Here is a 24,177-nt window from a genome sequence, read left to right as displayed (position 1 = left end):
GGCCAGGTTATTTGCAGGACTGAAATTCCCTAAAGACACCTATTCATCCTACCAGATCAGATGGAGTGGGCACACTCCGAGTCCCTTTCCTTAAAAATTGCCATTTGATGAGAGGTATCAAGTGTGGCTTTTCCATGGCAGGTTCTGCTCTATGTAATACTCTTTCTCCTAATGTTCTGCAGGCTTCCAGCCTCCCAAGCTTCCATAAAGTTTGGAGAGCTGGCTTTCCCCCAAGCACTGGGATAAGATTGAATGACTGCACATCAGAAGTTTGACTTTGGGTCAAGTTTTTGTTTGCAAAGTGTTCAGTTTTATAGTCTTAATATGACTATATCATGCTGCTTTAACTTTTGATTGGGAGTTGCCCAGATTGGTTGCAAGATGGACTGTTGTACATTTTAAATAAATAAATAAAATTAATAAATAAGAAATAAAGCCAGAATTTGTATAGCTATCTAGTCTATTCGTGGGTAGGCAAGTGGTGCTTTGTTAATGAAGAAAGATTCCTTGAAGAACTGGCACAGTCAGGGGCATCTGAAACTGAGTGTTATTTAATCATCTAGAAGGATAGAGGTGAGCATGACTTCCTATGATGACAGAATGCTACCTGCCAACTAGCTTCTAATGAAATCCAACAATTCTCAAATCTTTGCCAATTCTGTCTTTATTTTTGCACTGTCTCAGGAAGACCTGCCAACTCATGCCAAGGTTTCTGGTGGTACCCTGAAGAATGGTTGGCTGTGGCCATATATTGTCAAACAGTCTATTGTTCAAGAACCATCCTCATTTAATTTCCAAACGCAAATCTTAGTGCTCTGATTCTAGGCTAGTTCCAGTCCTACCTTAGCCATGAAAGCCAGCTGGTTGACCTTGGACTAGTTACTGTCTCTCAGCTCACCTCACCTCACAGAGGGGAAATAGAAGGAAGGAGTATTGCATATTTTGGACACCTTGAGTTATTTATATAAAATAAAGGTGGGAAATGAAAGAATGAATGAATGTCATCTCACTAGTTCCAAGAATGTGCCTCCCATCCCTGATAGAACCCCATACAGCTTTAAAGACCTGGTAGTTTACCAGATATTTAGACTGGGAGATTAAGCAAGTGGTTATTTTTTATGGCTCGTTTTTGTAATTGGTATGATTTATGTGACCTCGGACATTTATTACTTGGTCTGTTGATTTTTTGTATTGTTGGCATCCTTCTATGCCAACAAGAGTCATTGCCATTAAAAGGGAGGCTATATAAATAAAATCGATTTAAAAATTAAACAGTCAGCTCAAGTTTGAGTATAGCAAAATGGGGGAGGGTATACAGGGGCCTTCAAAGATCTCCTGCATGTTTCTAACCGAGTGTTTCTCAACCTTGGCGATTTTAAGTCCTGTGGACTTCAACTCCCAGAATTCCCCTGGCTGGGGGATTCTGGGAGTTGAAGTCCACAGGACTTAAAGTCGCCAAGGTTGAGAAACACTGTGAATCTAACCTATCTCTAACTGCTGTAAAAATCATGGTCCCCGAGATTGACTTGAATCCAAGTAACTTCACCTTGTGGGTCAGTTGATTAAAGAATGCTGGCACCTTAATTTTTTATATTATGCTAACCTGGAAGTTAGTGAACGAACTCCAAACTTTATTGCTGTCCATGTCTGCAAACTGGTTGAATGGGAGGGGGGCACAATAACTGATAGGACCGCTATATTTGCTTACCTCCCCCCCCCCCCTTTAAATTAATCTGATAACATCAGAAAACTGGGGTTGGAAGAAAAGAAGTCAAAAATGGATTTTTGTGTTAAAGACTTACAAACTCACTTCTGGTACTCCTCTTGATCAGAACCACGTTCTCAAAGGAATGCCATTGCAGACTCTACATTAACCTAACTTGAAGTATGAAGTTACAACAACACTGAAAAAACTTACTTATGATCAGTTCTTGCTCTTATGGTCAATGCAACATTTCCATGGTCACATCAGAGGTGGGTTCCTACCAGTTCGCACCTATTCGGTAGAACCGGTTCGTTAAATCTACCGAATCGGTTAGAAGAGGTTCCACCAGAGGACCCGGAAAGCAGGCCACACCTACAGAAGAGGTTCCAAAAATTTTTGAAACCCACCGGTGCCACACACACACACACACACAGACTGACACAGAGAGAGAGAGAGAAAGAGAAAGAAAGAAAGAAAGAAAGAAAGAAAGAAAGAAAGAAAGAAAGAAGAAAGAAAGAAAGAAAAAGAGTGAGAGAGATGAAAGGAAAAAAGAAAAAAGGGACAGAGAGACAAAAGGAAGGAAAGAGAGAGAGAGAGAGAAAGAAAGAAAACACATGGGCGGCAAGCCACTCCCACCAGGTCACATGGCTGGCAAGCCACTCCCACAAAGGAGGCCACACCCACAGAGTAGGTTCCAAAAAAATTTGAAACCCACCACTGGGTCACACGATCAAAATTTGGGAAGCTGGCAATTGGCATGTATTTAGGATGGTTGCAGCTTCCAGGGGTCATGTGGTTGCCATTTTCAGGCTTCCCAGCCAGCCTCTGACAAGTGAAATCAATGGAAGCTAGATTCACTTAACAATCGTGTGATTCACTTAACAATAATAGTGGTTCGCTCAACAATCCTGGCAAAAAAGGTCTTAAATCAAGCGTGACATTCAATAACTGCCTTGCTCAGCGACAGAAATTCTGGTCCCATCAATCAAGGACTACCTGTATTTATTTTCTAGAACTGGAGAGTCTAAAAAAGACAAAATCAGATATATGCCAATTCCAAATATTCCTACACCCTCATCATCATAGCCATTAACACCAGTAAATAGTATTTGTGAGACATTTTTAAATGTTCAGTTGACTGAATCTCATGTTTACTGAATAAAAGAGATAATAATAATAATAGCCCAAAGGAATGCAAAATGATGTGTATCTGCTCTGCTCCTGGAAAAACCTCATACCACCCAAGCTTTTTATTGCTGCTTTCCTGGATTGCAAAAGGAGAAAACTTCATGAAAGGCTATGGCTACAATTCCTAATTTTACCTGAAAAATGTCTGTTTAGACTCGAAGGGCTTCTCAGATTTCTAGGGAGCTTCAAAACAGTAATCTGCCACCTGTTCTTGTCTGGGCAACCCTGAAGCGCTCTGGGCTAAAACGTTAAAACTAGTCTTCCATGAACAGCTGGCAAAAACTATATGTCACAGAGAGGTCAGTGTGAAATATGTTTTGGCATGGCTGATAAAACACACATTCTTTCAAGTCAGCAATACTTTACAGAGACAAATTGGAAAAGACAAAAACAGTGTGCATAGTAGTTTATAACTGATTTCATGGGGGAATATGAAAGAGGAGAGAGGAACAGAAAATGATGCTCCTCTTTTAAGTATTTATACATCGGTAAAAAGGGGAAACAATTATAGCAATAGCAATAGCCGTTAGACTTATATACCGCTTCATAGGGCTTTCAGCCCTCTTTAAGCGGTTTACAGAGTCAGCATATTGCCCCCAACAACAATCCGGGTCCTCATTTTACCCACCTCGGAAGGATGGAAGGCTGAGTCAACCCTGAGCCGGTGAGATTTGAACAGCCGAACTGCTGAACTGCAGTCAGCTGAAGAAGCATGCAGTGCTGCATTTAACCACTGCGCTACCTCGGCTCTTATGTAACTTTCTCTTAGTCTCACTTTGATCTTGGCAAATGTGCCCCCAAAAAATACTCTAGGATTAAATATGTGACGATATTTAAATCCAGATGTGCTTCAATCACATGGCCAGTGGGCGTTAGAAAATCTAAGTTAAGGAGCAGAAACAGCAGGTGGACTAATTATCACTACCTCTACCCCCTCCACCACCCCCTCCCCCATACCTCTTAGCAGCATTTCAGCTCATCCATTGATCACAGTCAGGTGCCTTTCTAACTTTGTTGCAGAGATTAAAAAAAGAAAGTGGGGGAGAAAGAGAAGAGCTTCGGGGAGGAAATTCCACTTATTATCAACCCAATGCTTTTGTTTGTTTGTTTTGCTCAAATTAAAATCTTCCACCCCAGAGGTGGGTTCCTATAAGTTCGCACCAGTTTGGTAGAACCGGTTCGTCAAATCTACCGAACCGGTTAGAAGAGGTTCTACCAGAAAGCAGGCCACCACCTACAGAAGAGGTTCCAAAAAATTTTGAAACCCACCACTGACACACACACACACACACACACACACACTCACTCACTCACACAGAGTGAGAAAGAGAAAGAAAGGAAGAAAGAAAAAAGAAAAAAGAAAAAAGAAAGAAAAAGTGAGAGAGAGATGAAAGGAAAAAGGAAAAAGGGACAGAGAGACAAAAGGAAGGAGAGAGAGAGAGCGAGCGAGAGAGAGAGAGCGAGAGAGAGAGAGAGAACTCATGGCCAGCAAGCCACTCCCACCAGGTCACATGGCCAGCAAGCCACTCCCACAAAGGAGGCCACACCCACAGAGTAGGTTCGAAAAGTTTTTGAAACCCACCACTGTTCCACCCCCACCTACAACTGGATGCCTTCCAGATCAGTTGATCTGAACTCCCCCAATCCTCATCTTTTTCCTAGCCTGATTAAGGATTATGGGATTCCAGATCCAACCCATTTGAAGAGTATGAGAACCATGAAAGAAGTGGCATCTTCTTACTTTCCACAGTGCAAGCAGATCACATCCGTGTGAGCCATCATGCCAAGGTTTTTTTTTTCTTTTTAAAAACAGTGTTTTGCAGAACAATGGCAAGTGTGATTTGTTGCCCAATATTAGCAGCAATGCAGTTATTATACGCTGCAAGCAAAATGTTGAAAGCAATAATCATGTGACATCTCACTTCGACTTAAAGGTTAACATTTCATTAAGGCAGGCCATGATTTCTGGTCTGAGATTCTGGAGCCAATCATGGAGAATTCTGCATTTATCCAATTGTGGGTGACTAAATGATGACAGACTATACAGAGAAAGTGGGGCAGAGGATTAAAATACAGTTCTTCAATGTGAATTAATTTCCACTGGCTTCCCCTAATTTGGTCTGATGGTAATAGTAATCTGGCTTTTTTTGCCAGTGTATCTAATGTCTTTTACGCCACCCCCACCGTTTTCTGCAATTTCACAAAAACAAGAATTCTCTGGTTCCATTGTAGATTTTAAAATAATACTGCATTATATAATAGTGGTAATTATACATACATAATTATGCAATTATATATTATGTACTAATAGCATAATAGTAATTAAAAGGCCATATTTATATAACATAATTGTGCAAATCTCTTTCTGTTAATTGGAAATAACCATTTTTGTTGTATATTAACTGGGCATGATGAATGTGGTACGCCTTTTTCTATGCATTATCCTGTAAACTTCCTTCATATTCCTATCCATCATTGCAGAGGGGAAAAAAGATTGTGCAACCATTACAAATTTGTGTAACAAATCTACTACTTTCTGCCAAAAAGTTTGGGTAATTGTTGTGGCCCAGCAGAAGCCACTGGAGCTACCACCAGACTCCGACACCGAGGGGCCCTATGAGTCGGCTCTGGAGGATGTGGAGGACCCTGGACAGGGTTCCGACTCCGAGCAGGGCGCAGAGAGGCTGGTTGGCCACCAGGAGGCGCCTGAGCCTCGGACCAGTGGGGAGGAGACTAGGGAGAGTGAGCCGGAGGCCAGTAGTGAGTTGTTCCTGGATGCACGCCATCGAAGAGCTACTAGGCGTCAGGAACAATTACGCAATTACAGGAGGTAATTGCACTCAGCTGATGGTCATTAGGCTCCTCTCCAGACTATAAAAAGGCTACTTGTTCACACACCCTTCTTGCAGAAGTCAACACAGGAACGAATGTTGGAGAACATTATTATGAGCTTGGCAGGCTGGATTGTTGCCAAGCCTTCTCTGTGTTTATTGCTGCCCAAGCTTGTCTGTGCCGGTTTGCTGCCAAGGACCTGTCTGCCTGTTAATTAAATGCCGTAACCTATCTTTGGCTCGAAATGTGTGTTGGTGTGGGATGAGGGGGGTCAGAACAGATAATAATCAAATTTGCAAGTCCAAAATTTTAGTTTCTTTCAACCTTGGGAACTTTGTGGGTCACATGTGAGCTGTGGGAGGCTCACCTACAGCCAAGAGGCTGAGGGTACTGCACCCAGCCTGAAGCCTTACTAAGATAGATAAAAAATTTCACAGAACGCTACACAGAAAGGTTATCCTAATAGATCAGACCAAAGCCATTTTAGTCCAACATTTCATTTCTCACCATTTTTTTTCTTGTGGACATTGCAACAGCACAGAACTTTGCCACTGCATATGTGGTATGTCCACAAGAAAATAAAAATGGTTACAGAAGTATAGTTGTCATCTTGTACCAATTATTTGGACATATCACTAACAATTTCTGGACCATTGTATTTACTCCCATACTTAGCGGCTTTGCACCCAGGTAAACCAGGGAGTGACCTGAACAATTTGAGAACATGTATGTTATTTTCCACTTTTAACATCAATACTTTTTAATTATATCCTAATGTCAGTGCTTTTTAACATATTGTAAAAAGTAATGTGTATTGCTAGTTTTTGACCTTAATAAAGATTTATACTTATTATACTCATTTCTCACCATGGTCAACCTCGTGCCTTTAGAGAACTCCCAAGCAAGGGATGGAAGCAGAGGTGGGTTCCTACCAGTTCGCACCTATTTGGTAGAACCGGTTCGTCAAATCTACCGAACCGGTTAGAAGAGGTTCCACCAGTGGACCCGGAAAGCAGGCCACACCTACAGAAGAGGTTCCAAAAATTTTTGAAACCCACCACTGGTCCTTGGATATGATTATTATACACTATCATGCTCATATTTATAAAACTCAGTGCCTCTGTGAAAGGTAAGGATGACGACTGCGTTTGTGGTGCAATCAGAACATTGTGTGTGTTGAAGTTGTTTTAACGCAAACCAAAGATGCCTTTTAAAAAACAAGTTTACATCATATTCTTATGCATGCCAGTGCTGTGTGTGAGGTAATTTAAGGTGGTTCTGACAAGTGTCATCGGCATCTTCATATCCAGTCACGTGGGCGGCAAGCCACTCCCATCCGGTCACATGGGCAGCAAGCCACTCCCACAAAGGAGGCCACACCCACAGAATAGGTTCAAACAATTTTTGAAACCCACCACTGGATGGAAGCATATCACCTTGCTTTGGTTCTCCTGCAGTTAGTATTTGAAGGCATGTTTCCTCCAACTCAAGCATTATCATTCTCTCTAAACAAAAACCCAGTGAATGGTTAGCAACTATTGAGCTAAAAGTAAGAACACTGAAAAGCAAGGGAGGTCAATCAGAATGCTCATTAAGATGGCACCTATCCACACAAGAAATGGCAAAAATTCCAAAAGAGGAAAAAAAACACTATAAGAATTTACTATACTCAATAGCCATAGCATACTGCTTAGACTGAGAAACCTCTAGCGAGCAAATGTGCCATGGAAAAGGAATGTCAGGTTAACATAAAATTGAGTAAGAATGGATTTAAAGCCTAAACCATCTTTATTGTAAATGTTACAAGGATACAAGGATGGTTGTCTATTTCATTGTTGTTGTAGTTCGGTTTTTTTTAAAAAAAAAAAACCTTATATGTAAAATGTATAATTACTCAAAAATGTCAGATGTAACACACCTTTGTCCAATTACGTCTAAGAGGGCTCAAGGAATATCAGTAAAAGATGTACAATAATATAGTTGTATCTTATGCATGGATTTTTTTTTAAAAAAAAGCTTTTACTTAGAGATAAGAACCAAATAATTGCCGAGGGTTAGTTTTTTAGTACATTAACATTCTCCTTATGTCATCTACCAATGCTGATTTATGATCAATCTTGTTTTTACTGAGGTAGCATTCCTAATTTCTCTGTATTTTTCATCTCTCAGCTCAGTACGTTTAAATATAGTTCAGAAGTATTGATGCTTGGGCAGGAGCCAGAGACTGATGTCTGTGTTTCATCAGACTTTACTGATGAAAGTGGTAATGAGTAAAACAAATACATTTCCACCGGCAGGGAAGCCTGCTAGGAACAAAAAGGACCACCACTCCTCGTTTCCAGAGAACTTGTACTAAAAAAATGATTAAAAAGTTTTTTAAAAAAAGTTCCGATGATCAGCTGTGCGACCTGCGATCCTCAGAACTTTTTTAAAAACTTTTTTAGTATTTTTTACTACAGGTTCTGCGGACCAGTAGCATTTTTTTACTACCAGTTTGGGTGAACTGGCCCGAACCGGTAGCATTTCACCCTAGGTCAGCCCTCCAACCATCTTCCAAGAAGCTGTTCAAACCTAGTTTCTGAAGTTCCTTTGCTCTATATACTATATTGCAATGTTATTCAACCTTGACAGCTTTAAGATGTGTGGACTTCAACTCCGAAAATTCCCCAGCCAGCATAGCTATTTGTCTATTTTAGGGTTCTTGGCTGATTTAAAGAAAAGGATTAGAAATTAGCTGCTTCTGGGAGGCTTGCCTTCCTCTGGTGTGTAACATAGCTGGCTGGGGAATTCTGGGAGTTAACATAGCTGGCTGGGGAATTCTGGGAGTTGAAGTCCACAAATCTTTTTTTTTAACTTTCCAAATTTTCCCAGCTTTGTTGCCTCTTTTCTTTTCTTTTTTTATTAAACATTTTTTTTATTTTTACTAAACAAACAACACACAAAATGATCATCTTACATTACATCTTGTAGAAAGTGTGTCAATTGGTTACAATTAGCTTTCGTGCATCTCTTCCAGAATCATTACTTACATTCATATCGAATATCAAAGTTCTTAATGAGTCTTACTTTCAACATATCATAGTTCTCATTTAGCTGAAATTGTTTTAATGTCCTTTTGCCTAGAATAATCCATAGTTTTTTAAAAAAACAGCCACCTAATGGCATTTCATTAATTATTACAAAGCCATCCAATAGCCTGAAACCTTTATAACACATTCTAAACAAAAATTAGTTGACAAAATATCTGAGCTCTTTTCTCCCCTCAAGTTACTGTTTACAATTTGTGTCCACGTTCCTTTTATTATGATAGTACATGTATGTATCATTAACTATATCCCTTATCCTTATCATTCCATTGTTAGTTGTTATAATTAATAATAGTTAACAAAAAATCCTTTACTGTTATATCTATTTTCTTCTCATCAAACCAACATATATGTATTGCCCTTGTCAATTATTTTTTAACATAACCATCTATAAATTACTAAATTACTACTTACTAATGATAAAGCTTAGTTAATTTTTTTCATCTACTTTCATATATCCAATAACATTATACCTTTATAACGTATTCAAAATAAAAATTGATTATTTAAATTTCTAAACTTTTTCCCCCCAAATCATTATTTGCAAGTCCACAAATCTTAAAGTTGCCAAGATTGAGAAACACTGCTATTCTGAAAACAAAGGTGCCTAGTTAAGCTAAATGTACAGACATGTCCATATGGTTTTCTTGAGAATATAGTAATTGTTTATCATAAACTTCTCCCAGATTGGCTTTTAGGCTCTCCAATGCTTGTATCCCTTATAGTAGTAACCAGTTAGTAACTAAGTCTAACCCTGCTTAGTTTCGGCCAGCTACATGCTACCATCTTTTGAGTCCCAGATGTATACAAATCATTTTACAAGGGACTTCTCAACCAGGAACAGCCAAATGCTCAGGACAACTATTCACGTGGTCACTTGAGATTGTCTGTATTTACTTATGAGCGCACCAAAGATATTTTTTGGCAGAGTAACAAAGAAGTGAGTTAATCAGCCATATTATTTATTTAATTTTTGTGCTACCTTTCTGTTTGCAAATGACTTTGAGGGCCAATGTGATATTCTATTTAAGGGATTGGATTATAGCTAGGGACAACCATGTTCAAATCAACCCTTGGAGTCCTTGGATTTCATCAGGTGATTTAAACCACTCATTTAGTCTAACTTACTTCATAAAGTTGTGGTTGTGGACAAAATTTAGTGGTATGCATACCACTTTGAACTTCTAGAAGAGTAGGATATAATTAAGAAATGACAAAAATAGATTCCAGGCAACTTACAATGTAAAGCATATTTTAAAAATTAAAAATACTGTACAGAGTTAGAGAATTAAAAACAAGATGATTACAGCATTAATAAGAAGATGCACCCTTACAAGAGGATTGTAACAAACACAGCTCTGTATGAACTGTATTTATAGCCTGAGGTAACTTAGAAAGTGGCCTCCCACATGCCAGATTAACAATCCTCGGACATCAAGGAACATTTTCGGATCTTAACAGGTCAGATTCAATGGAAGAGCCAGAGCCTAAAATAACAATCATATATAGGTTAGAGATCAGCAAGTTTTAAAAGTGGCTTTCTTGCTATGGCTGAGCTAAACCCTTATTCAACCAACCAAGGAAAGGAAATTGTCAAAGGAAATTGTATCCTAATATTCATGCTGAACCACAACTCTCAGCAGCCCTGGCCAGCAGGGCTAATAATGAGGAGTAGTGGGGCTTCTCCTTCTGCAACATCTGGACCAGTGGTGGGTTCCTACCAGTTTGGATCAGTTTGGCCGAACTGGTAGTGGTTTGCCGGCCTGGGTTGCTGGAACTGGCAGCGACCCAGGCCTGCCACGCCCCTGAACTGGTTCTCCGGGTGGCGCCTACAGTGCCGCCATCTTGGTTTTCGCTTCTGCACATGTACAGAATAATTTTTATCGCACTGCGCCAGTGGTGGGATTCAGCCAGTTCGCACCTATTCGGGAGAACCGGTTCTTAACTTTCTAAGAGGTTCAGAGGTTGTTGGAAGAAATCTTCTTTTGTTTTTTTTCTGCTTTACAGGGCTAATCCTGTAAGGAAGGTGGGATGGAAACATTCTGGTGTTGTTTCTAGCCTAATCTTTATTGCCCTGCTTACAGAAACTACCTCTCCAGTTAACCCTAAGCTAAGGCAAAATGCCCATCGACCTGAGTAATGTTGAGTTGGCCATGCCCACACGGTCACATGACCACTAAGCCCCGCCTACCCACCTAGTCATTAGGACAGAGAACCGGTTGTTAAATTATTTGAATCCCACCACTGCACTGCGCATGTGCGCCCACAAGCGAACCGGCAGTAGTGCCTGCCGGGACCCATGCGTGGTCTGGAGGGGTACACAAAGGAGAGGCTAGACCAACCTCAGTAGTTACTATACCTGCATCTTAAACGGAGAAAAGAAACAGCAGCAAAAAAGAAAAACAGGAAGCCCGATTACAATCACACAACTGTTCATCTAACAGAAGGCAACCCAATTTCTTTACCCGCAATACCATTCTGCCATCCGTTGTAGGAATCCTGTTGCATTTGAAAGAAGTAATACTTTACCAATTGCTTAACTACCTCAGAAAGAAAAAAAAAAACAGAAGACATAAAACAAAAGATCTTCTCAATGCTCATGTTTAGTAATTACAGGTCTTCCCTGGGGGTAGAAGATGGGAGGATAACATTAAACGGCTGCCTTTCCTAAAATAGGATACATAAACCTTATGTTCAACAGAATATTTGAACAGGTTGCTTGAATTCTACAGTTTGGCTTAACAACAACAGAATGCCACAAAGTACGGTACATTTCCCTTAATATAGCACTACTGAAAGTTGCTGAAATGTTTTTAATTGGGTGCTTGTTACAAAGCCATCTAAACCATTCACTTCGCAGGATTGTTAACTGTTTGGCTCTGTAAAAAATATTTTAGCATTTGGACTGTATATAAACATAGAAATCAATCTACCAGGTTTATTTTCAGAATTCTGAATCAGCACATTTTCTGTCAATTAAATCACTGTGAGGATTGTTTTAGGTTTAAATATATCATTCACACCTAACAGAACTTGATATTCGTCTATAGTACACAAAATATCCACAACACAAAAGAAACAAACAGATTCCATCAGAACTTCAAAGGCTAATCAATCAAAATAATGTCTTGGGCTTCATACTTATCGTGCCTGTTCAGATGGCAAAAATGATTAAGTCAGCAGTTCCCCAGGGAAATTAAGTCCCTCCCATGTGCTGGCACATGGTCAAGTGCCGACCATGAAATCTTCTTAGCTACCGCAAAAATTTGGTATAACAAAAGAATCCACACTATCATGGTCAAGAGTTAAGGTCAGCCTACTAAGCACTTTTCTGCCCTTTTCCTCTCCTTTCATTTTGGCTGTATGAGAAAAAGAAGACCGTGATAGAGATAGGCTTGCTAATTTTTTTTAAAAAACTACTTTTCATGGACTTCCTGACTCATTCCCTCCCCTGCTTAGCTATGCGCTTCTTCTATCCCAGAGCTAGGAGGAAATAATATCAATGCAAATTATACTACCCCCCCCCCACATGTGCCTTTACATCATGATCAGAATTCAGCTCTCCTACTTCCCATACAGCTCCTTTATATCAGAGGTGGGTTCCTACCAGTTTGTACCTATTCGGTAGAACCGGTTCGTCAAATCTACCGAACCGGTTAGAAGAGGTTCCACCAGTGGACCCGGAAAGCAGGCCACACCTACAGAAGAGGTTCCAAAAATTTTTGAAACCCACCACTGGTCCTTTGATATGATTATTCTACACTATCATGCTCATATTTATAAAACTCAGTGCCTCTGTGAAAGGTAAGGATGACTTCTGCGTTTGTGGTGCAATCAGAACATTGCGTGTGTTGAAGTTGTTTTAACGCAAACCAAAGATGCCTTTTAAAAAACAAGTTTACATCATATTCTTATGCATGCCAGTGCTGTGTGTGAGGTAATTTAAGGTGGTTCTGACAAGTGTAGTCGGCATCTTCATATCCGGTCACATGGGCGGCAAGCCACTCCCATCTGGTCACATGGGCAGCAAGCCACTCCCACAAAAGAGGCCACACCCATAGAGTAGGTTTGAACAATTTTTGAAACCCACCACTGCTCTATATGATACTGTAACGGCAGCGTTTGCCTGATTTCCATTGCTGAAACTCAAAAATCACCAACAGAGGGAAAGCTGCCATCAATGGCTATATGGATTACGTGCTATGTTGTTTCAGAACAATCATGAAGTGAATAGCGAATAGTACCCAGACAGTCTTGGTTAGAAAGCTAAGTGATGAATTTAGATAAATCTAAATAATTTTTTTTTTTTAGTGTTTTAATGATTTTATGTTTTTGTTTTAAAATGATTTTAAGGTTTTTAACTATGTGTTTCTTAATTGTGAGCTTCCCAGGGTCATTTGCGGAGATAGGCGCCTATAGAAATCAAATAATTAAAATCTGTGATCAATACAAATAAGTAGATGCTGAGAGCCGAGGTGGCGCAGTGGTTAAATGCAGCACTGCAGGCTACTTCAGCTGACTGCAGTTCAGCAGCTCGGCTGTTCAAATCTCACCAGCTCAGGGTTGACTCAGCCTTCCATCCTTCCGAGGTGGGTAAAATGAGGACCCGGATTTCTGGGGGCAATATGCTGACTCTGTAAACTGCTTAGAGAGGGCTGAAAGCCCTATGAAGCGGTATATGTCTAACTGCTATTGCTATGAACACATTAGCCGAATCTGAAAGCCATGCCATTCCAGGAAAAGACTACACTATTTTCTAGATCATAGGAATTAGACATATATAGATATACTTGATATAATGTAGGGCTATTGATAGTTTCCACTGGAAGCTGAATCCAAAGAGAAAGATTTTTGCCACCCCTTAAGACTGTTAGTTTCCAAGCTTCATTTGGCCTTACGGGCTCTGCCACCGTCCAGCATTTGATGGATAGGGCATTGTCAAGCCAAGGAAAGTGGTGTGAACCTACAGGTAATCCTTGACCAGTGGTGGGTTGCAGGCGGTACGCCCTAGTATGGGCATACCAGAGCCTGCCCAGAGCACCGGGTACCATTCCGGTACGGTGCTCCGAACGGCCTACCTGCCCGCCCGAGCTCCTTACCTGTGCTTAAAGCCTTTGGCGCTTCTATGCACACGCATGGTGCATATGGCGCCTGCACAATGCGATGCCGAGCAGCTGGAATGTCGCGGAGGCTTGTGGAAGGGTCGCAGGCAAGTACGGCGTTCTAACAGTACCGGTTGGAACGGAATCCGAAACCCACCCCTGTCCTTCACATACAACCACAATTGAGCCCCAAATTTCTCTAGTTAAGTGATGTGTGTGTTGAGTTTTACGAGCTTTCTTGCCTCAGTTGTTAGGTAAATCACTGCAGTTGATAAATTAGTAATCCAGTTGTTAAATGAATCCGGTTTCCCCACTGACTTTGCTTGTCAAAAGGTTGAAAAAAAGGATCACATGACCTTGGGACACGGCAACGGTCATTAATATGAACCAGTTGTCAAGCATCTGAATTTTGTTCACATGATCATGGGGGTGTTGCAAAGGTCACAACACTGGAAAACAGCCATAAGTCACTTTTTTCAGTGCCGTGGTAAATTTGAAGAGGCACTAAACAAACTGTTGTAAATACCTGTATTTAGATTGTATAGTGATTTTATTTCACTGTTTAGGGGTAAATACGATTCTTCCCTTTTAAGATCCTATCTTTGTAATTCTGTACGTTGTTTTTTTCATTCTGGGGCTTAGCTTTTACTATTACACTGCAATGTTGTTATTTGATTATTTGATCTATGAGTCCTTATGAAGTCTTTGGATAAAACAAGTAAAATAACTTGGAATCCACTTGCAACTCAATCTGGCTTTAATGTTATTGAATTTTTAAGTAGCTACATATTATAGTCTCTGATGCTATTACACCGGAAGTAAAGTAGTGACAAATATGAGAGCGAACAAATTGCTTTCTGCAAAGGCAGACCGTGAGTTAACACAGATATAGTGAGATTTTTGAAATTCAAACACTGTAAACTTTTGGCATATTTAATAAAGCATCAAAAGATCGGGTTTTTATTTCAATAGTTAGGACAACTGCTGCATAATGCATGAAGACACAAATTTAATATTTCCAGGTTTTTATTTACAAAAAAAAAAATCCATAAGGATTTGGTAGGAAATGAATGTTTCTTTTAGCTCAGTTTTCACTAAATATGGCATCAAAAAGCTGAACTCACACTAAGATAGGAGAGTCTAGCTCACACTGACAATTCTTAAAAGGTAAGCAACTTGGCCCTGGTTAAAACTTGGATGGGAAATCACTTAGAATTCCATGGCTGTTCACTAGACTGGAAAATTGAAAAAAGCATCATGGAATAAGGCAATAGCAAATATTCCCTAATGTTGGAAACAAATTGAATGGATGTAATCACAAGGAGCCAAGGTCATCTTGAAATTACCTTTTTATTCAGGCAGAGTATGATAATATGAAACAGTATGATAGCATGAATAATAATGCCATTGCCAAGTTGGTTTACATAAATAATAGTATAAACCAAATACAATACCAGCATTTCAGCTCTTAATCTATTCAGTATTTATCAGAATGTTTGTGTCTGGTACTCCACCAGCTTACAGAATTGTTATTCCTCAACCAAATCAGGATGATGTATGTTGTACTAAAAATAGACCTATTTCATTAATGAATAAAAATGGAGAAATGCTACTTATTTAGAAAATTTATTAACTTGCCAACCAACCCATAAAGGCACTGTACTAGCACACCTGGTACATCCTGATCAAGCAGGGTTTTTTCGTTGTAGATGAGATGCTGATAACATCAGTAAATCTTACAGCTTTAAATAATCTTAAGGTGGATCCAGCTGTCAACATTTCATTGGATATTGAGAAGGCTTTTAATAAAATGTATTGGCAATGCATATTTTTAATTATTTTCAAAGTTTTATTTTCCCTCGGGGTTCTCCTCTCTCTTTTACTGCTTGATTTAGTTTGGAACCATTAGCAATTATAGTTAGATCAAAGGCTATACTGAAAGTCATGTTCTAATTCATACTGGAACAGAAAGCAAAGTAACGCCATTTTTAGACAACATGTTGGTATTTATTGATGATTCTGAGGGTCCCAAACCAAAACCAACAAAATTAATAGATGATCTGGGAATCCTTTCTGGGTATATTAATTGGTTTACATCTGAATTGATACCGTAGGGAGCTATTAAGTCTTCAAAATCAACTATCTCTGGACAGTCTTGAGGGTGCCTAAAGGCAATAATTCATCTTGGACTGAGAGTACTTCAAGTAAACTCAGATGGTTAAGTTGAATATAAATATATTGTGATGAAAAACAGCAAGAGATTTAGGCAGCTGAGCTTCATTTAAACTGAGTATGTGGGGAAAACTAATATTTGAAAGATTACTACTTCACCATGGTAATGTATACCATACTTGCATGTTATGCCTCCATATGTTCTTAAGATATATGTACAGAGGTTTCATGTGCTATTTCAGAAGTTTGTCTGGCAAAACTATCCTATTTTCTTTCAAAGAATTTCTACAGTCAGTTAAGGAACATTACTACGTAACATTATCAATGCTAGTAGGGAGTGGAGTTTCTTCTCATGTTGTATTTTAATGGCTTGCCCTGTCACTATTGGTGTGAGTGGTCTTGTTGGTTCTTTGATTATGCTGTTGTTCCTGTTAGCTTACTTGGCAGTTCCTTGATTGGGGTATTGTTTGCTACTTGATTGTTGGTGTTAATCAGAGGTGGGTTCCTACCAGTTCGCACCTATTCAGTAGAACCGGTTCGTCAAATCTACCGAACTGGTTAGAAGAGGTTCCACCAGTGGACCCGGAAAGCAAGCCACACCTACAGAAGAGGTTCCAAACCTTTTTTGAAACCCACCACTGGTCCTTGGATATGATTATTCTACACTATCATGCTCATATTTATAAAACTCAGTGCCTCTGTGAAAGGTAAGGATGACTACTGCGTTTGTGGTGCAATCAGAACATTGCGTGTGTTGAAGTTGTTTTAACGCAAACCAAAGATGCCTTTTAAAAAACAAGTTTACATCATATTCTTATGCATGCCAGTGCTGTGTGTGAGGTAATTTAAGGTGGTTCTGACAAGTGTCGTCGGCATCTTCATATCCGGTCACATGGATGGCAAGCCACTCCCATCCGGTCACATGGGCGGCAAGCCACTCCTACAAAGGAGGCCACACCCACAGAGTAGGTTTGAACAATTTTTGAAACCCACCACTGGTGTTAATCTACTGTACTGGAAAACTGGCCACATTGGGTCATTTTAGAAGGAGCATTCTAAAAAGATTCCAATTTCCTTGAAAACTATAGAATTTTACCTTCTATTTTTGTTACCCTGCCTGTCTTTTAATTTTTACAATCATGCTTAGTTAAGAAATAGGGAAAGGCAAACTGGAGAGGCAAAATGTAGAGAGGAAATAATAAACACTCCCAGAATTCCCTCTACTATTACAGGACTTCAATATAAATTAATAAACCAATAATAGCTGTTCATAAACAGCAGCTGGTAAGTATTAATCTGATATTTGAGAGTACATGAAGACATGGTGTGAAGAACTGAATTGTTTGCTAAGTGAACATTAATGTAGTTTTATAAATTTAAATGTTTGTTTCAAGAGAAATATTTCATATCTATTGGAAGAAACGAATAAATGCAGATAGCTTGCATGTGATATTTAGAGCATAACACTAGTTGCTATGACATAGTCTTGTGTTACTTTTATAGCTCCCTTTTGGAAAATATATTTTACATGCACTGGTTCACTAGACTAATACATGAAATAAATGTTTGCTAAGCAGTAAATGAGATTTTTGCATGTATAATATTAGTTTATAAATGGTGAATGGGGTTTTTATGTATGCATAAAACGGCACTCTCGATGTGTAAAATGATGAATGAATTTTGTTCACTGTACCTGGACAAAACTGAGCTCCAATAAGCTGAAGATATACTGCATACTTCGGTTCTAAAAGATTATTGTAGATGCCCATTTTAACATAATACAGAAATAGCTTGAAGTTTAATAGAATAATAACAAGAAATGATCCTGCAAGCTTGGAAGGAGATCTATCAGTTACACAATCGTCTGAACAACACCTCCTTCTTTTGATATTTAAAGTATTTATTGCTTGAACTCTTGAACACAGTTCAGAGTTGCACATTCTAGTCCTTATATTTAATAGAAAAAAAATACTGTATAAATTGTTAAAATATAAATTGACTTAAATATTGGTAATTTAACTTCACAGTACAGAATGAAAGGTTTATGCAGGAAGATATCGGGGAAGAGGTTACTGTCTTATATTTTTTGCTTCCTCGATGATGCAAAATATATTTTAAAACACAGGTGGATAATATCTTGGCTTTGTGTTTTCTTAGTTTACAACACTATTGACTAGTCATCTTGGCTAATCTTCCCAAACAAGGCAAACGTAAACCTAATTAGTACTTGAATTAATTTAATTTAATTTATTAGATTTATAGGCCGCCCAATCCCGGAGGACTCCGGGCGGCTTACACAGAACAAGAAAGAAAACAAACAAAATAAAAATAAAATAAAATAAAAATCTCCAACACTCATACGTTCTGATTGGGGCTGAACCCTACATAGTAAGGTCAACAGCCCCAGGCCTGCTGGAACAGCCAGATCTTAACGGCTTTTCTGAAGGCCATGAGGGTGGGTGAGGTCCGGACCTCCGGGGGTAGCTGATTCCACAGGGTCGGAGCAGCCACAGAGAAGACTCTTCTCCGAGGCCCCGCCAGCCGACACTGTCCGGCTGACGGCGTCCTAAGGAGGCCCACCCTGTGGGACCTTATCGGCCGTTGGGAGGTATGTGGCAGTAGGCGGTCTCGCAGAATCAGCATCCACTAGGAAATCCCACAATGGGAAGTTAAAAGGATATCCAGAAAATAGCAACCCCTTGCTGTACTACACACAGGTGTCCACAAAGTCATCGGGATGCAAGATCAGCCCAAAAGAAACATTTTTGATGCTCAAAATTCAGATTTATGAACATCCTAGTAAGCACAGGTAGGACTCCACTACAAAACTGCTCTCTTGCTGAGAACAAAGAGTATAGCATTCTACTAAAGAGCCCTTGTGACACAGTGGCTAGAATGCAGTATTGCAGGCTAACTCTGCCCACAGCCTGGAGTTCTAGGTTGCTCAGCCTTCCATCTTTCTGAGATGGGTAAAATGAGACCCAGATCGTTGAGGGCAATGTGCCGATATTGCAAACCACTCAGAGGTTGGTATGGACCACTATGGGGTGGTATATAAGTGTAGGTGCTATTGCTAAAGCCAAGTTAGAACCCACTTTTATTTGATGTTTGTGGATCTTAAAAGAACTTAGCCAGCAAATGCCTCCTTTCTCTTTTTAAAAAACATCAGGAATACAAAAAAAAAAACACACAGTGAGCAGTTGTAGAGGGCCGAAGTGTACAGTTTATTGATATCGCTGTTCCTGGAGATGCCAGAGTCGAAGAAAAAGAACTAGAAAAAATAATGAAATATCACGACCTGGCCACCAAAACTACATGGCTATGGATGAAGCATGTAACAGTGATACCCATTGTCATCGGACCACTTGGTATCATGTCCAAGAATTTTACACGATACATCAACAAATTGCAGCTTCCTGCAATAACACCAGCAGAAGTGCAAAAAACTGCGCTACTTGGAACATCTTATATTTTAAGAAATTACTTGGTTGATACCTAGGACGCTGGCAGCAAACCGTATCAACCATTAGCACCAGTCACTGGTATTTGTAATGCATTTTTGAATGTTCAGCTGGCTGAGTTTCATGTTTATTGAAAATAAAGTAAATTCTTAATAAATCTTTTTAATTATGGCATCTTCCCATGGTATGGTAGTAGATTTCCAAAATTGCGCATAGGTTATTCTTGCGGCCACAATTATATGTTAGGCTCAAATGCCATATAGATTTACTCATGTTTTCTGGTTTTATGCTTAGTAAGAATTATGAGTGTGCAGAAATGGACAGAATGACAGGTTGGCTGAGGGACAAAGGAGAAACAGAACACTATCTTAGCTGGAACCTATGGTATATGTGGGCGACAAAGATAACAGCAGGGACTTAAAACTGGGAAAGTTAAATAACAGCTGTTAACATTGGGAACTAAAACTGAACGTGGGTATTGTAATAGATCCCTGAATTTTGTAACAAAGAGATGCTGGTTAGAGACTAAACAATGAGGAAGAAAAAAAATGTTGGGTTGTGAACGACTGTCACCAGGGGGGGAGGGGAGGGTTTGTATGTTTAAAGCTGTATTTGTATGTCTTATTAAAAAAATGTATAACCAATAAAGATTATTTTTTTAAAAAAGAAAATAAAGTAAATTCCCTCCAAGGAGCTTTATTTACCTTGTCGTGGTGGAGGGGCTTGCGTGCTCTAATGATCCTAAGGGATATGCTGAACAGGTACAACCATATCAGAGAGCTCTTAGGTGAAGGGCCAGACAAAATTTGCTCCACAACCCATACAAATGTGGTGAATACGAAAAAAAAATGAAATTTATGACGGCTGAACCATCACCAGGATTAACAAGGGTTCCATTGGATGCTATGGCTCCTGGGCATTCTGTGCAAAATGAGCTACAGGGCTCAACTCCCTCTGCTAGGCAACCAGAGCATGGAGCTGACATGCTACTGGAAGAAAAAGCAAAAAAGCAAAAATTCTGGACTAGGGAAGAAAACATCTCTATTATGAAAGCTTACTATCAGTCTGAGCCAGCAAAACGTGGATTTCAAAAACGAATGTATCAGATTTGGAAGGTGAACCACATGGACTGTGATATCAGTGAACAAAGGCTAATGGACCAAAACAACGTGTAATTCTAAGCCACAAATTTTTCACTGCAGCAGAATTAATAGGAATCGAAGAGAAAACAACTAATGGTCTGAGTATACCAACAAAGAAGAGTAACATCAAGAATGATTTGCAGACTCAAAAGCAAACTGAGGAAGAAAGGAAGGAAGAAGATGCTGAAATGGATGAAGATAAAGAACAAGGAAGCACTGAAGAACAAACACCAACAGATATTGCTCAATTAGCTGAGAAAATAAAGCATCAAATGCTGAAAGAACACATTTGCCAAAGCTGAACCAAGTGAACCGGAAAGAATTGAGAAAGGTACTAAAAAAGGTCAATGAGGCTGTGCAAACCATTCAAACCACTACATTAGCTGAAACAAACCAGCTGATGTATGCAGCAGCCTTCATAACCACCAAAGAATTGGGTTTGAAAATACAAAAGAACCAAAGAGGCAAGAAAAGGAAGCCTAGATGGAAAATTCGGTTGGAATTGAAGATCAAAATATTTAGTGGAGACTTGAGCAACTTGAAGAACCTAAGGCAAGGTCAGCTAAAGAACAAGCAGGTGAAAAGCAGCCTGGAAGCAAGATACGATTTGGAGAATAAAGAGATTGCGATAGCAATAGAAGAGCTGAAGCAGAGGGTTGTTGCCGTTGCTGAAAAGATTAAAAGATATGAAAACCGAGTAACTCAATTCAAGGAAAACTCACAGTTCAGAGCAAATCAGCACCAGTTTTATAAGGGCTTAGAAAGTGGAGATGGAGTAACAACCAATGAAAAGCCTGATAAAGAGAAAGCTCTGAAATTCTGGAAGAATTTGTGGGAAAACAACAAGAAGCACAACAGAAATGCAAAATGGATCAAACAGATTGAGGATTCTATTAAAGTGCATAAAATGGAAGATGTGAAAATAAAAGAAATGTTGCAAAGACAGTCAAGAAAAGTGAAGAACTGGAGTGCACCTGGACCAGATGAGTTACATGGCTTCTGGTTAAAGGCACTTACAAGTGTGCACAGAAGATTGGCAGCCCAAATGAACCAGATCTGAAAAACACCTGAAAATGATGAATGGATGACAACTGGAAGGACATTTTTGATCCAAAAAGATAAAGAAAAAGGAAAGGATCCTGGAAACTATAGGCCAATCACCTGTTTGCCAACAACATACAAGCTCCTTACTGGTATCATTGCAAACCAAATTTATGGATACTTGGAAAGAAATAACTTGCTTCCTGTAGAACAGAAAGGATGCTGCAAAACTTCAAGAGGAACAAAGGACCAACTGCTGATTGACAAACTAATCCTAAAGAATTCAAAGAAAAGACGAACCAACCTGTTCATGGCTTGGATAGATTATAAAAAAGCATTTGATTCAGTTCCCCATAGCTGCATCAAGAAGAAATGCCTGAAAATCTTTGGCATCAGCAGCAACATACAAAAATTCATGGAAACTTCAATGAATCTCTGGAAAACAAAGCTTATAGCTAATGAAGAAATACTGGGTGAAGTTGAAATTAAACGAGGCATTTTCCAGGGCGATACCCTTTCACCCCTACTTTTTATACTCTCAATGCTACCACTGACAATCATTTTGAAGAAGATGAACTATGGATACATTGCAAAAGAAGGACTGAAAATTTCGCACTTGGTGTACATGGATGATTTGAAGCTGTTTGGTAAAACAAAAGCTGAACTGAATTTATTAATTGAAAGCACAAAAGAAGTTAGCCAAGACATTGGTATGCAGTTTGGAATTGACAAATGTGCAACAATGGCAACCAAAGCAGATAAGGTCATAGAAGATGTTGGAATAGAACTTGAGAATGAAGAAATGATAAAGGCAGTAAAAGCAGAAGAAGGCTACAAGTACTTGGGAATTTTAGAGGCCTCTGACTTAATGCATAATAAAGTCAAGGAAAACTTCAGCCAAATACATTTGATGAATTCGCAAGATATTAAAGTCCAAATTGAGTGAAGGAAACATCATAAAAGCCATAAATACCTGGGCTATACCTGTGATTCGATACTCTGCAGGAATAATTGAATGGACCCAGATGGAGTTGAACAATTTGGACAGAAAAACAAGGAAGCTTATGACAATGAATTATGCTTTGCACCCTAAAAGTGTTGACCAATTGGATCTACCAAGAGCAGAGGGTGATCGATGACTCCTACAAAACAGACTGTGGAAGAAGAAAAACATAGCTTGAATGATTACATTCAGAAAAGTGAAGAACCAATGATTAAGGAAGTAAATAAAGGAGGCCTTTTAAAGACAACTAAGTCAAAAGCTGAATATAAGAAAGAAGTAATTGAGAAGCGAGCTGAAAATTGGAAAAACAAAGCTATGCATAGCCAATACTTGAAAGGTATTGAAGGCAAAGCTGACCAAAAGCTAACTTGGAACTGGTTAAGATCAGGAGCACTGAAAAAAGAAACAGAAGGCTTTATTTTGGCAGCTCAAGAACAAGCCTTAGCCACAAACTGCACGAAGGCAAAAATTCAACATGTTACCACCAACAGCAAATGTTGCCTCTGAAATGAGAAAGACAAGACAGTTGACCACTTGATCAGTGGGTGCAGCAAAATTTCACAAACTGACTACCTACAACGCCATGACTGTGTTGCTAAGATCATTCACTGGAAATTGTGCCAAAGGTTTGGATTTGAGTACAGCAAAAACCACTGGGAACATCAGATTCAGAAGGTTTTAGAGAATGAGAAAGTCAAGATCTTGTGGGACTTCAGAATTCAGACTGACAGGCACTTGGCCCACAACACACCTGACATAACAATAGTTGAAAAGAAAAAAAGTATGACTCATTGACATTGCAATACCTGGAGATGCACGAATTGAAGATAAACAGCAAAAAAAAAATCACAAAGTAGCGGGGACTTGCAAATTGAAGTTGAGCGACTGTGGAAAAAGAAATCGTGTGTTGTCCCGATTGTAATTGGAGCCCTTGGAGCAATACCTAAAGGGCTACCTCGCTATTTGGAAATCTTAAATTTATCAGACTTGAACATTCTGATTCTACAAAAAACCACCCTACTTGGAACAGCTTATATCCTCCGACATTACCTTAACAGTTCCTAGGTCCTTGGTTAGGACTGGAGCTGTTGAGCTACCAACCAGCCCCAAAGGCTGTGAATCTCACCAAAGATTAACCACATAAATCATCATCATCATCATCATCATATGCCCTGAGGGGCTCACTTCACGCGCCCCCTGCCGACAAGGGCACAAATTCTCAGCTTAAAGCTGCAGGATGCTGGAAGCAAAGGTTTCAAAGCAGACACGATACCAAAGTTGAGCTACAATACACCGACGATCCTTTGCAAAATCGTATGAAGTCACATTTTTTCCCCTTGTCCTACCCAAATCCAAAGTTTCTCTGCCTACAAGGCAAGGAGACCTGTAACTCCTTTAAAACCACCCCCGCTCAGCGCCGCTACCTCCACTTCTGAATATTCCCT

The 24,177-nt window shown here is 39.5% G+C and overlaps 1 protein-coding gene across 2 annotated transcripts in view; it reads right to left on the bottom strand.

The window, feature by feature from the left end:
- The window catches only part of SEMA5A (semaphorin 5A), a 239,405-nt gene that overhangs the window by 214,462 nt on the left and 766 nt on the right, over nt 1-24,177 (bottom strand). The gene's annotated exons all lie outside the window — the stretch shown is intronic.

This window comes from Thamnophis elegans, chromosome 6, assembly GCF_009769535.1.
Source record: "Thamnophis elegans isolate rThaEle1 chromosome 6, rThaEle1.pri, whole genome shotgun sequence".
NCBI classification, from domain to species: domain Eukaryota; kingdom Metazoa; phylum Chordata; class Lepidosauria; order Squamata; family Colubridae; genus Thamnophis; species Thamnophis elegans.
The sequence above is the reverse complement of the archived record's forward strand: the minus strand, read 5'-3'. Positions and strand labels throughout refer to the sequence as shown.